Raw genomic sequence first — 15,226 nt, 5'->3', positions numbered from 1 at the left:
GGAGGAAATACAAAGACATATTAATGATAGCAATAGTGGAAACGATCCTTCCATTGCTTGTATTTTGACATGCAGTGGCCTGAAAAGCAGGAGATGGACAGAAGTCCTGCTGGGGGTACACTAGCATTATATTTAATAACTCTTACTGTGTAAGAGTTATTAAAAACACAGACAGGCATATGTTTACTTGCTTATATACCAATGCTAAGAACATACAAAATAAATTTTTTGAGGGGTTTGATCCAATGCTAGGAGCATACTTGATTTTTGTGATCAGATACTAAAAGCATACTAAATAAATTTGGTGAGTTTGAAGTATTGGTTAAGTCATAAATATATAACAAACATGCTGCTGTCAGTATGATTTTGGGGATTTAAAATTTGAATGTGGAGACTCTAATGGTTATGGAAAGGACAGAGTAGACAGGAAATGCGAGGTTATGTTTTTGTTTAAGAAGCACAAAGATTCTTAAAAAGTACAACCAGTGTACATAAACACTGGAAAAACAAAGATAACGACTTAGATTTTAGAAATGTAACATAATTAATTAATACATAACTTGATACGGAAGTTATATAACAAAACTCGAAGATAATACTCGATACTGAAAAAAATATATATAGATATATAGTGTTACAGCTGCATTGGGATACAAGTTTAGGGTTATAATTTTGTACTGAAATTGAAATTTTATTGAAATTGAATCGAAATCATGACTCAGACCAGAGCAGCAAAGCAAAAGACTCGAGCTAAATGGAGTGCTGTGACTCAGGGGAGAACTGAGGGGTGCAGTTGCCCTCTGCATCACAGCCTTTTAAAATGCAATGCTTGCTTGATGTTTGTGGAGCAATCAGGTATGGGAACGGGCCTCCATAGCCGAGTGGTAAGGTGTGGAAGTGTAGTAACACATGCTCTTTGAGTAGACTGGGGTTCAAGCCTCTGACTGCTGAATACGGTCTATCTGCCAACCCGCAATGGACCAGCGTGCCAGATTATGGTCCATTTCCCTCAGCATCAATTGTTGCGGAGGCTTCCATCCTACAGTGGGTTCATAATGGCTTCACTTTACCTTTACTTTTTTACCAGATATGGGACATAATATTGCCAAGGGGGCGGATGTCTTTGTGTGTGCACGATATAAGGAGTGTGAGGAAATCAGGCAAAAACTCAGCATTGTTGTGGGCCTATATGAGAGCTTAAAGGATAGGGTTGATGCCCTCGAAGGATCTAAATTGAGGGGTCCATCAAGCTGGCCACATCAAAGCCAGAGCTTGCACTTGATCATCACACAACACAGCGGCAACCACCAAGGCAGAATGCGCTGGTCCCACAGGAACTAGTAGTTGTTGGTGACTCTATTGTCATGGAAACGGGGAACATGCTACGTAAAAAGGATAGGCAGTACAGGACCAGGATATGTCTGCCAGAGGCAAAGGTTGATGACATTGTAGAGCAGATATCATCTTTTAAGGGCACAAAAGGTGATATTGTTGTACACATTGGCATTAATGATATTAAGAGTAGGAGACCGGCGGAATTACTTAACAAGTACAGGTCACTGTTGAAAAAAAGCCATGAATTAGGGTTGAATTTGAAAGTGCCTGCAATTCTGAAAGAATTGCAGGCACTTTCAAATTCAACTTCAAATTTCAAATTCACTTGCAAATTTCATTTTTGCAATTCAGAAAGATTGTGCAAGGCTCAAGCGGTAGAATTTTTTTCAGCCTGGCCTGTACTTGTTAATAGGAGAGACTGCTTCTACAGGGTTGGGATACATTTAAATAGAAAGGGTGCAAGAATATTTGCTGATGCTATCGAGGCAGTGTTAGGTGTGTCGGAAAACTGCTAGCTTGGGGGTATATAAGGACTAATAGATTAACAGTAGCCACTGGCAGAGGTGAAAATGATTCTTGCACTGCTTCTATTAGAATGAGCAGCAGCCTGGAAAATGAGATCCAGGGTATTTCAGAGACTGCTAGGAGTCATTGCGGTAGTAAACACATGGGTTGTGTTAGGGTAGCTAAGAATAGGAACGGGTGCATGTATACTTGCATGTGCACCAATGTAAAAAGGGTTGGGATACACTTAAATAGAAAGGGTGCAAGAATATTTGCTGATGCTATTGAGACAGTGTTAGGTGTGTCGGAAAACTGCTAGATTGGGGATACAAGGACTAATAGATTAACAGTAGGCACTGGCAGAGGTGAAAATGATTCTTACACTGCTTCTATTGGAATGAGCAGCAGCCTGGAAAATGAGATGCAGGGTATTTCAGAGACTTAACAAATAGATATTTATTTAAAGTATACCCAGTATAAAATAAAATAAAATAAAATATTTCAGAAGCTTTCGGAACTCGTGTCCCTTCGTCAACTGACAAATTTGAATACATTACAAGCAAAGTGTGGCACGTTACTCATTCGTCATTGTTGTAGCACGGACGTGTGCTGCCTTGCGCCAGTGATCATCCATCAATAAAACGGTTGTCTCCAGGATTGGATGTATACGCATGCCTTTCTGGCGATTTAATGCCTTAGGGTTGTTCATTATGTTTAGTGACTCTAGCCATAGGCGGTGGCGAAAGTGTCGCGCGTGGTCCACTATCTCAAAGTCGCGCTTGGGGTCAAGATCGTGGTTGGTAGCCCAGAAATGTTCTGCAAGCGCGGACTGGTCAGTTTCGGCAAGCCGGATTGCTCTGTCGTGTTCCGTGAGGCGATCCTGGAGACGTCTCGATGTCTCACCTACGTAGCAACTGTTACAGGCCCTACAGGTGATACGGTACACTACATTGCTGCGTAAGACAGGTGTGACAGGGGTCTTCACACTGGAGACAAGTGAACGTAGGTTCCTACCTGGTAATTGTACACATTTGATGTTGTAACTTCTCAGGATCTTCGAGATACGATCTCGAAGATCCTGAGATACGATCTCGAAGATCCTGAGAAGTTACAACATCAAATGTGTACAATTACCAGGTAGGAACCTACGTTCACTTGTCTCCAGTGTGAAGACCCCTGTCACACCTGTCTTACGCAGCAATGTAGTGTACCGTATCACCTGTAGGGCCTGTAACAGTTGCTACGTAGGTGAGACATCGAGACGTCTCCAGGATCGCCTCACGGAACACGACAGAGCAATCCGGCTTGCCGAAACTGACCAGTCCGCGCTTGCAGAACATTTCTGGGCTACCAACCACGATCTTGACCCCAAGCGCGACTTTGAGATAGTGGACCACGCGCGACACTTTCGCCACCGCCTATGGCTAGAGTCACTAAACATAATGAACAACCCTAAGGCATTAAATCGCCAGAAAGGCATGCGTATACATCCAATCCTGGAGACAACCGTTTTATTGATGGATGATCACTGGCGCAAGGCAGCACACGTCCGTGCTACAACAATGACGAATGAGTAACGTGCCACACTTTGCTTGTAATGTATTCAAATTTGTCAGTTGACGAAGGGACACGAGTTCTGAAAGCTTCTGAAATATTTTATTTTATTTTATTTTATACTGGGTATACTTTAAATAAATATCTATTTGTTAAACTATGGACCCCAGTACTCCAGGCCCATTTGTCACTATTTCAGAGACTGCTGGGAGTCATTGCGGTACAAATAAACACATGGGTTGTGTTAGAGTAGCTGAGAATAGGAATTGGTGCATGTATACTTGCATGTGCACCAATGCTAGGAGTTTGGTAAATAAATTTGATGAATTTGAGATATTGCTCAAATCATCAAAGGCAGATATTGTTAGGATATCAAAGATTAATGACTTACGTCACACATATATAGGGACTGCAGAACTGGAATTTGGGGAGTACAATGTGTACAGGAAGGATAGACAGGATCGGAAGGGAGGAGGGGTTATGCAATTAGTTAAGAAACACATAAAATCCAAGGAAGTAAAGCCAGTCGACATTGCTGGACAGTGCAGTGTCAAGTCAGTTTGGTGTGACATAAGCATTGGGAGATCAAAATTGAGAGTAGGAGTGTGTTATAGGCCTATTGACTCTGATGAATGTAATAAGAAACTGTACAGGGAACTAGAGTGGGCCAGTAAATCAGAGAGTCTAATAATGGGGGATTTTAATTTCCTAGATATTGACTGGAATTTGGGGGCTGGTCACTCACACACTAGCAAGGCTTTTGTGGATTTACTGGATGATTGTTTTCTACATCAGCATGTTTGGGAGGTAACTAGAGGGAGTAATACTGTTGATCTGATTATCAGTAGTGATTCTTCATGCATTAAGAATCTGCAGATAAAGGAACCACTAGGTGGCAGTGATTACAGTGTGCTGAAGTGGTATTTACTCAAAGAGGTAACTACCATCAGGGGTAAAGGGAAGGGTTTTTGCTTTTGTAAAGGTGACTGTGGTGGTCTGAGACAATATTTAAATTCTATACAGTGGGACCAACTGATGATGTTACCAACAGCAAATTCAAAATAGAAAGCATTCAAGGAATTAATCTTGGAAGCTACTAGGTTTTACATACTAACTAAGAAATATTGTATTCGCGATATTACATTAATACACCAACCGTTGAGTTCAAATAATTTAATACTGTATATATAAATACAGAGGATACTGTAACATAATCTATTTACAATAACTGATTGTGAATGAAGCCTGAAAATAAAATAAAATATATATAAGGTTAAAAGCGTTAAAACTGTACAATTATAAAATACAATCAAATATATAAGGTAAAAGCGTTAAAACTATTAAAACTGTACAATTGTATCTTTTGGGGGCATCCGCCTCCTTTCCCAACAATAAATAATGCTTATGCAGCACATCCTTAAGTATCATGTTCACTGCACACGTGGTTGATCAGGCGCATGAACAAAAGTTCCTACACGTGCCCCAGAACCGGAAGCAGCTCGGGAACGTGGTAAACAGAAACGCTCATCTTTTGAGAGGACTATAGCCTCAAAAAGGGGGTGAAGCTGCACATCCCTATCCATATTCATAGTATTGTTATCGGATGAGCAAATCCATAAGCTCTCGAGCCACTTGCGGTCCCAGAACCTATGCACCCGATCAAGGTTAACAGCATTTTCTCTGGAGACCTGGTGCTGTCTTTCCAAAAAATGTTCAGCAACAACGGATTTATCAAACTCTGCGGTCTGTATGGCACTCGTGTGTTCCCACAGACAATCCTTAAGCCGCTGCCCCGTCTCCCCCACATAACATTCCCCACAATCCGGACATTTAATCTCGTATATATAACCCCAATACTAGAATCCCTTATATGGGGTCCTTAACTTGCGACACTACTGTGTGCAACCTCCCACCCGGAAGCTGCATACAGCGTGCTTGATAACCCCGAAATATCCTCACAATGCGTTCTCTAAGGCCCAGATTGTAGGGAATGTAATTTGTGGTAATCGGAACAGCCGATTCTCTATGGATAGATTCCACTCCTGTACTATATTTATTCACGATCCTCTGGGGGTAACCGCATTTCGTAAGATCTGCTGCAATTCGTGAAATTTCTTTCTCTCTCTCCCCTCAGAGGTACTACAATGGGTCGCAATCCTATCATATAGTGCCTTAGCGATGCTTTTTTTATGTTGCCTTGCCTGCGCCGACCTGTAGTGGGTGTACTGGCTCCAGCACATTGGTTTCTTATAGATTGTTGTTTTAAGCCTGGAGCCATATCTGTATACCATTACATCCAGGAATGGGAGGGTACCACCTGCTTCTACCTCTGAGGTAAACTGTATAAACAGAGAAAAACTGTTGAGAAGACTAAGCACATCTTCCTCTCCCCCTTTTGAACAATAGTGAATGTGTCATCCACGTATCTTTTCCACTTACGCATAGGGAACTCCAATCCTTCAAAAATCCTGTTCTCTAGATTCGCCACAATAGCGCTGACAGGAGAATCCATAGCTGTGCCGTGAACCTGCTTGTACATCACCCCTTGAAATAACATAGCAGTACTCAAAAGACACAATTCTATACCACAACAAATATCTTCAATGTTTAAATGAGACCTGGCACTTAAAGTGTCATCTTTCTGTAGAGCCATTTTAACACATTGAACCCTATGTGTTATAGGAATACATGTAAACAATGACACTACATCCAACGATATCATAATCTCATTCATCCCTATAGTCTGACTCTTCACAAATCCCACAAATTCTTTACTGTCTTTAACAACGAATACAGACCATCCCACTATGGGGGCAATCAGCTTTGCCAAAAATCTATACATAGCATAGGTAGGGCTACCAATAAAAGAAACAATGGGTCGTAAGGTGACATCTACTTTATGTGTTTTTGGTTGCCCATAAAACCTGGGAAGCTGACACCCTGTTACATGCATAGACCAAAACATTTCCTTAGAGATCTTCCCTATCTTCACCAGAGTTGCAAAATCTTGTTGACACGCCTTTCTAGACCAGCTAATGGATTCCTCCGAATGATCTTATATGTGGCACTGTCTTGTAACAAATCTAACGCTTTCTTATGATAATCTTCTTTTCTTAATACTACTGTTGATCTACCCTTATCCGCCAGTAACTACAATTTCATCATCTCGTTTAAGCTCATTCAATGCTCTTCTCTGATTAATAGTAAGGTTAGGAGCCACCGTTTTTGCCTGGCATAAAATGGGGAAGTCTTTGTACGAATTTGATTGGCTATAGACTCCGGTAATTCACTCAATTGCCCTTTCTATGCCCATGGCTATCTCAGCAACGGGTGGTTTGGAGGGTAAAAGGGCAAACTTGAGTCCTAAATCCAGAAATCCCTCTTGTGCTTTAGTTAAAGGTTTGCCGCTAAGATTATGTACAAAGTTAGTACCACTATCCCTGCATATAACTGCCTGTTCTTCTTATAATCTATTAAACTTACTAATATGTCTCTGCCTATAGATATAAGTGATCCTATTAACTCTATCCAAAACTAACCTCCTAACTAATAATAAGTGAGCAGGGGATACTCTACTACTAATATTGCCTAAAGATACACCAATAAATCTCCTACTACACCTCAAATCGTCATGCAACTTCGGTATCCAAACATCCAAAACCTTCCTCTGATACCATGCAATAACCCTCACCATCCAAATATCCTTGAATGGTGCTTTAATCCTGAAACCCCTGGGTATAAGTCTATGCGTCCTGCAACGATATGCAAATCTTAGGTGTTGCTTTTGCTTGGTCTCTTCTACACTATACTTTTGGAACTGACGGATATGCTGCAATACAGAATGGCCATAAACATTAACCATATCTTCAAAAAGACCTCTGAGGTTGGGAAAGTTCATATTCACGATATTACATTAATACACCAACCGTTGAGTTAAAATAATTTAATACTGTATATATAAATACAGAGGATCATCATCAGCCATTTTCAATCCACTGCAGGATGAAGGCCTCTCCAGCAACTTTCCAGTTCCTTCTGTTTTGAGCACTGGCTATCCATTTACTACCCACAAACTCATGAATTTCATCCATTCATCTCCGCCTTTGTCTTCCAGGTTTTCTTCTAGCTCCTTTTGGATACCATTCTGTTATTTTCTTAGTCCATCATGTCTTCGAGCTATGTGTCCTGCCCAAGACCATTTTAGTTCTTAAGTTTTGATAAGAATGTCCTTTACTTGAGTTTGCTGCCTAATCCATGTGTTTCTCTTCTTATCTAACAGTCTGATTCCCAATATAATTCGTTCCATTCTTCGCTGTGTAGTTCTCAGCTTCTCTTCCATTATTTTGGTGAGTGACCAAGTTTCACTTCCATAAGTCATGGTGGGGAGTATACATTGATTCATTATTTTACGTTTCAGACAAACTGGGATATATTGCTCTTCAGTATGTGACTATATTTCCTGAATGCTATCCATCCAAAATTTATTCTTCTCTTGACTTCCAGCCATTTATTATTATTACAGCTAATAACTTGTTCCAGATAAATATATGACTCCACCTTTTCAATTACTACTCCTTCAATCATTATTTCCCTTTCTGTGGCATATTTGTTCATCATTACTTTTGTTATTTATATTGCTCTTCAGTATGTGAATATATTTCCTGAATGCTATCCATCCAAAATTTATTCTTCTCTTGACTTCCAGCCATTTATTATTATTACAGCTAATAACTTGTTCCAGATAAATATATGACTCCACCTTTTCAATTACTACTCCTTCAATCATTATTTCCCTTTCTGTGGCATATTTGTTCATCATTACTTTTGTTATTTATATTGCTCTTCAGTATGTGAATATATTTCCTGAATGCTATCCATCCAAAATTTATTCTTCTCTTGACTTCCAGCCATTTATTATTATTACAGCTAATAACTTGTTCCAGATAAATATATGACTCCACCTTTTCAATTACTACTCCTTCAATCATTATTTCCCTTTCTGTGGCATATTTGTTCATCATTACTTTTGTTTTAGCCATATTCATCTTTAGTCCAAAATCCTTACTAACCGTGCATAACTGATTAAGATTTTCCTCTAATTCTTTGGGATCGTGGCTTATGACCACAATGTCATCTGCAAATCGTAAATGGTTTAGGTACCCTCCGTTCACATTGACTCCTTTCTGTGACCAGTCTAATTAGCATTACCATTAGCATTAGTAGAGGCATTTGAGGCAAGAAAGCAAGCTTATGCAGCATCAGCCAAAAAAAAAAATAAATAAATAAAAAATAACCACTTCCACTTCACCCCTCTGTTCGTTCGAAATACCTGTCCAGCTGTGCCTTAAACTTATTTAGGCTATCAACTTCCATGACAAGGGATGGAAGTCTATTCCACCAACCAACCACCCGCTGGCTAAAGGAAAATTTCCTCACGTCTATCCTACGTCTCTCTTTTCTGAATTTGAATTTATGCCCTCTCAGGTGATTATTCTGAGCAGGAGGAAGAATCCCATCAGCATTGAGCATGCTCAAACCATTCAAGGCTTTATACACCTCTATCAGATCACCTCGCTGGTGCCTAGTCCCCAGACACTGTAATTTGCAAAACTTAAGCCTTTCTTCATAAGCGCACCCCTTTGTTCCATTCACTAATCTTGTTGCCCTTCTCTGTACTCGTTCCAGCATCTCTACATCCCTCTTGAAATGAGGCCTCCAGACCTGTATACAGTACTCTAGGTGTGGCCTGACCATTGCCTTATACAAGGGAATAATCACCTCCTTATCCCTGCTAGAAAAATTTCTATATATCATCGACAATACACCATGAGCTACTCTTGCAGCCCGTCTGCACTTCTAAGAAAACTTCATATCTGCCTGCACAACTACCCCCAGTCCCTTTCATTCTCTGCCACTGTCAGTGTAGTACCACAGAGTTAATATGTTGCTCTGGGGGTTGCTGTTTCCCATATGCAGTACTTTACATTTGTCAATGTTAAACTTCATTTGCCACCTCTCAGCCCATCTGCTCAACCTTTCCAGATCCTGTTGCAGTAGCATAGTTTCAGTAGTGTCCTTGACAACCCTGCCAACCTTCGTATCGTCTCCAAACTTAGACATTAAGCTTGATATACCAACATCAATATCATTTATAAATACAGAAAACAATAATGGACCCAATACTGAACCCTGAGGGACTCCGCTAATAACATTAGTCCACGATGAGCAGTGTCCATTGATTACCACTCTCTGTCTTCTCCCCCTCAACCACCCCTTTATCCATAGCAGCAATTTACCTCCTATGTCACACTGCTCCAATTTGTGCAGCAGTCTTCCATGTGCAATAGTATCAAAAGCCTTTCTAAGATCCAAGTATATAATATCAAAGTTATTCCCTGCATCCAGTTCTTTTGTGACTGCATCATAGTATCCAATCAAATTGGTCAGGCAAGACTTCCCCTTAACAAAACCATGCTGTGTCTGAGCTATAACTGAAGTCTTGTATAGATGATCCTGCAGTGCTTCTTTAACCAGTGCCTCCATTAATTTTCCAGGAACAGAAGTTAAACTAACAGGTCTATAATTACTTGTGTCACCCTTTGATCCTCCTTTGTGAATTGGGATCACATTTGCACATCTCCAGTCCATGGGTACTTCCCCTGAGTCCAAGGAAGATCTCATAATAATGGCTAAGGGTTTGCTTACTTCTTTTGCTGCCTCCTTTAATATAACTGGATAGATCCCATCCACCCCAGGTGCCTTTCTTGTATTTATCTTCAACAATTTCTCCTCCACTTTACTCTCAGTTATTACAAGATTCTCTAGCTTACTGCCAGAGTTGAATACACCTCTGGCATTCCCCTCGCCGAATAACTCCTCATGTGTTAATGTAGATGCAAAATATTCGTTCAGTTTGTTAGCTACCTGAGCAGGATCATCAACAGTTGACCCATTGATATCAAGTGGACCAATCTGATTCATCCCCTTCCTTCTAGAGTTTACATAAGTAAAGAACTCTTTGCTGTTTTTCTTTGCATCCCTTGCCAAAGATTTCTCGTAATCTGCCTTCGCCTGCCTAACCTCCTTTGTAACTTGGTTACAGATCAAATTGTATCTATCATAGGCTTCTGTGTCATGTGTTAATTTGTATGTATCCCATGCATTTTGCTTCTCTGCCATATGTCTCATTAGTTCATCTGACATTCACTTAGGCCTAAACCTTGAACAATATTTCTTAGTTGGTATGTAAAGCCTAGTAGCTTCCCAAGATAAGTTCTTTGAATGCTTCCCATTTTGAATTTGCTGTTGGTAACATCATCAGTTGGTCCCACTGTATAGAATTTAAATACTGTCTCAGTCCATCGTAGTCGCCTTTACGAAAGCAATAACCCTTCCCTTTACCACTAATGGTAGTTACCTCTTTGAGTAAATCCCACTTTAGCACACTGTGATCACTGCCACTTAGTGGTTCATTTACCTGCAGATTCTTAATGCATGAAGAATCACTACTGATAATCAAATCAAGAGTATTACTCCCTCTAGTTGCCTCCCGATCATGCTGATGTAGAAAAAATCATCCAATAAATCCACAAAAGCCTTGCTAGTGTGTGAGTGACCAGTCCCCAAATTCCAGTCAATATCTGGGAAATTAAAATCCCCCATTATAAGACTCTCTGATTTACTGGCCCACTCTATTTCCCCGTACAGTTTCTTATTATACTCGTCAGAGTCATTAGGCATATAGCACAGTCCTACTCTCAATTTTGATCTCCCAATGCTTATGTCACACCAAACTGACTCGACACTGCACTGTCCAGCAATGTCGACTGGCTTCACTTCCTTGGATTTTATGTATTTCTTAACTAATAGCATAACCCCTCCTCCCTTCTTATCCTGTCTATCCTTTCTGTAGACATTGTACTCCCCAAATTCCAGTTCTGCATTCCTTATATCTGTGTGACACCACGTCTCTGAAATCCCCACAATATCTGCCTTTGATGTTTTGAGCAATACCTCAAATTCATTAAATTTATTTACTAAACTCCTGTCATTTGGTGTACACGCAAGAATACATGCACCTGTTCTTTTTCTTAGCTACCTTAACACAACCTATGTGTTTATTTGTACCCCAGTGATTCCCAGCAGTCTCTGAAATATCCTGCATCTTATTTTCCAGGCTGCGGTTCATTCCAATAGAAGCAGTGCAAGAACCACTTTCACCTCTGCCAGTGGCTACTGTTAATCTATTATTCCTTGTATCCCCCCAATCTAGCAGTTTTCCGACCCACTGCCTCGATAGCATCAGCAAACATTCTTGCACCATTTCTATTTAAGTGTATCCCATCCCTCTAGAAGCAGTCTCTCCTGTTAACAAGTACAGACCAGGCTGAAAAAAAATTCTACCCCTTGAGCCTTGCACAATCTTTCCAGGGCCGAATTGATCGAAAGGGCTCTCATCATACACTCCCTCCTATCGTGTCTGGGCAGAATTGCAGACAATTCTGCTGAAAGTTAATCTTCTGAAAGCTTCCTCAAGGGCAGCAGTAAACAGCTTTGGAGATATTGTGTCTCCTTGTCGAACTCCTTTCTCAATTTTAAATTTCCTACTGTCTTTGTCTAGTCTAATTAAGAAGGAAGCACTCTCATATATTTTCTTCAAAATCATAATATATGGGGTATCTATGCCTTGTCTTTGCAGTGCCCGAAACACTGCCTTATGCTGTATGGAGTCAAATGCCTTTTCATAATCCACAAATGCCAGGCGTAATAGTGTTTTATATTCATTTGCTTTCTCCATTAGCTGTGATATTACGTGAAGGTGATCCATAGTTGAGAATCCTGTCCTAAAGCCAGCTTGCTCTTTCGGTTGATTCTCATCAAGTATTCTTTCTAATCTGTTAGTAATGACCCTTGTGAACAACTTGTAGATGTGGGATAACAAGCTAATTGGTCTATAATTTCCAATTTCTGATTTATCTCCTTTCTTATGCAGCAAAACTATGATTGCATTATTCCACTGCTTAGGCGTCACACTTTTTCTAATGCACTTTGGGAAGAGCCTTGCCAGTTTTTGTGTTATGTCTCTTCCTCACAATTTTAACAACTCTACAGTAACTTCATCTGCCCCCAGGGCTTTCTGGTTCTTCATTTTCTTCAATGCATGTTCTACCTCATCAGAAAGAATATTGGGTATGTCGTATGTGTTGCTACTTTGCAATCCATCTTCCCCACTGCTGGCATCATTCCCCTGCTCCTTGTATAATTCTCTATAGTAGTTATTTGAATTATGCCTTCTCTGTTGTTTATAAGTACACCATCACTATTCTTCAGTTTCAGTATCATTTGTCTTTCTGTATTACTGCTCATGGCTGCTGATTTAAATCCTTTGTTTTCCCTTAATGCTTGTTCTACTTTTCTTGTGTTAAATCTTCTTATGTCCTCTCTGAGTCTCTTTCTAATGGCTTTGCATAACTCAGTATACTCAATTTTCTCCCTATCAGTGTTTTTCTTGCTTTTCATTTCTCGTCTTCGGTTCATCATGACAAGTGTTTCTTGACTAATTTTTTCTTCTCTGGATTTCTTTTTCCCTATAGGTTTCTTGGGCTTAATCACTTTCAGAAAGTTGTAATATTCCTCATCGATATCTTGGTCCTGAGCAGTCTGCAGAAGCTCAAACTTGTTCTGTAACATAATCTATTTACAATAACTGATCAACAGTAGTATTAAGAAAAGAAGATTATCATAAGAAAGCGTTAGATTTGTTACAAGATAGTGCCACATATAAGATCATTCGGAGGAATTCATTAGCTGGTCTAGAACTGCGTGTCAACAAGATTTCGCAACTCTGGTTGAAGACAGGGAAGATCTCTAAGGAAATGTTTTGGTCTCTGCTTGTAACGGGGTGTCAGCTTCCCAGGTTTTATGGGCTACTAAAAACACATAAAGTAGGGATCCCCTTACAACCCATTGTTTATTTTATTGGTAGTCCTACCTATGCTATGTCTAGATTTTTGGCAAAGCTGATTGCCCCCATAGTGGGACGGTCTGTATTCATTGTTAAAGATAGTAAACAATTCATGGGATTTGTGAAGATTCAGACTATATATTGGTGAATGAGATTATGATATCATTGGATGTAGTGTCATTGTTTACATGTATTCCTATAACACATGGGGTTCAATGTGTTAAAATGGCTCTACAGAAAGATGACACTTTAAGTGCCAGGTCTCATTTAAACATTGAAGATATTTGTTGTGGTATAGAATTGTGTCTTTTGAGTACTGCTATGTTATTTCAAGGGGTGATGTACAAGCAGGTTCACGGCACAGCTATGGATTCTCCTGTCAGCGCTATTGTGGCGAATCTAGAGAACAGGATTTTTGAAGGATTGCTGTTCCCTATGCATAAGTGGAAAAGATACGTGGATGACACATTCACTATTGTTCAAAAGGGGAGAGAGGAAGATGTGCTTAGTCTTCTCAACAGTTTTTCTCCGTTTATACAGTTTACCACAGAGATAGAAGTAGGTGGTACCCTCCCATTCCTGGATGTAATGGTAGACAGATATGGCTCCAGGCTTAAAACCACAATCTATAAGAAACCAATGTGCCGGAGCCAGTACACCCACTACAGGTCTGCGCAGGCTAGGCACATGAGAAAATCCTCGTTAAGGCACTATTTGATAGGATTGGGATCCACTGTAGTACCTCTGAGGAGAGAGAGAGAGAGAGAGAGAGAAAGAAAGAAATTTCACGAATTGCAGAGGATCTTATGAAATGCAGTTACCTACCCCCAGAGGATCGAGGATAAATATACTAGAGGAGTGGATTCTATCCATAGAGAATCGGCTGTTCCAGTTACCACAGCTTACATTCCCTACTATCTGGGCCTTACAGAACGCATTGTGAGGGTATTTCGGGGTTATCAAGCACGCTGTGTGCAGCTTCCGGGTCGGAAGTTGCACACAGTAGTGTCGAAAGTTAAGGACCCCATATTAAGGGACTCTAGTAGTGGGGATATATACGGGATTAAATGCCCGGATTGTGGGGAATATTTTGTGTCGGGGAGATGCGGTGGCGGCTTAAGGATTGTCTGTGGGAAAACACGAGTGCCATGCAGACCGCAGAGTTTGATAAGTCCGCTGTTGCTGAACATTTTTGGGAAAGACAGCACCAGGTCTCCCCAGAAAATGCTGTCATATTATTGGGCACATAGGTTCTGGGACTGCAAGTGGCTCGAGAACTGATGAGCTGAGCGGCAGAGAAGAAAAATCCATGGGATGATTATAATTTGCAGAGGATACTGTGTTGTACAGTAGGTATTAACTAGTCCATAATCAAATTACCAAGGGGGGGGTTTGACAGGCTAGACTCATTATTAAAAGTCTTTAACATAACCCAAGAGGTTCTGGCTACTTTAAAAGTAGCGAGAACTTCTTGGGTCATTAGCATTAATAGAAGCATATGATACAAGAAAGCATGCTTATACAGCATCAGCCAAAAAAAAAACCAAAAACACTTCCCATTTCACCCATCCATTCGCTCCAAACGTTTGTCCACTTCTTCCTTGAATTTATTTAAGCTATCAACTTCCACAATAACTGATGGAAGTTTATCGTGGAAGTCAATAATTTAATAAATTCAAGGAAGAACTGGAAAAACATTTGGAGCATATGGATGATTTTTTTTTTTCTTTTTTTTGGCTGATGCTATATATTGGTTTGTTGGTTTCTTGTATCATATGCCACTATTAATGCTAATACTAATAACTTGAATAATAATTCTAGTATTAGCATTATAAATATTATTATTATAAATAATGCTAATGATTTAAC

At 40.1% G+C, this 15,226-nt stretch overlaps 1 protein-coding gene across 5 annotated transcripts in view; it reads left to right on the top strand.

The window, feature by feature from the left end:
• The window catches only part of LOC150089226 (transmembrane 6 superfamily member 1-like), a 160,042-nt gene that overhangs the window by 33,867 nt on the left and 110,949 nt on the right, over positions 1–15,226 (top strand). The window lies entirely within an intron of this gene.

This window comes from Mastigoproctus giganteus, chromosome 2 (assembly GCF_048544385.1).
Source record: "Mastigoproctus giganteus isolate SK-2022 chromosome 2, ASM4854438v1, whole genome shotgun sequence".
Lineage (NCBI taxonomy): Eukaryota > Metazoa > Arthropoda > Arachnida > Uropygi > Thelyphonidae > Mastigoproctus > Mastigoproctus giganteus.
This window is presented reverse-complemented; position numbering and strand designations above follow the sequence as displayed.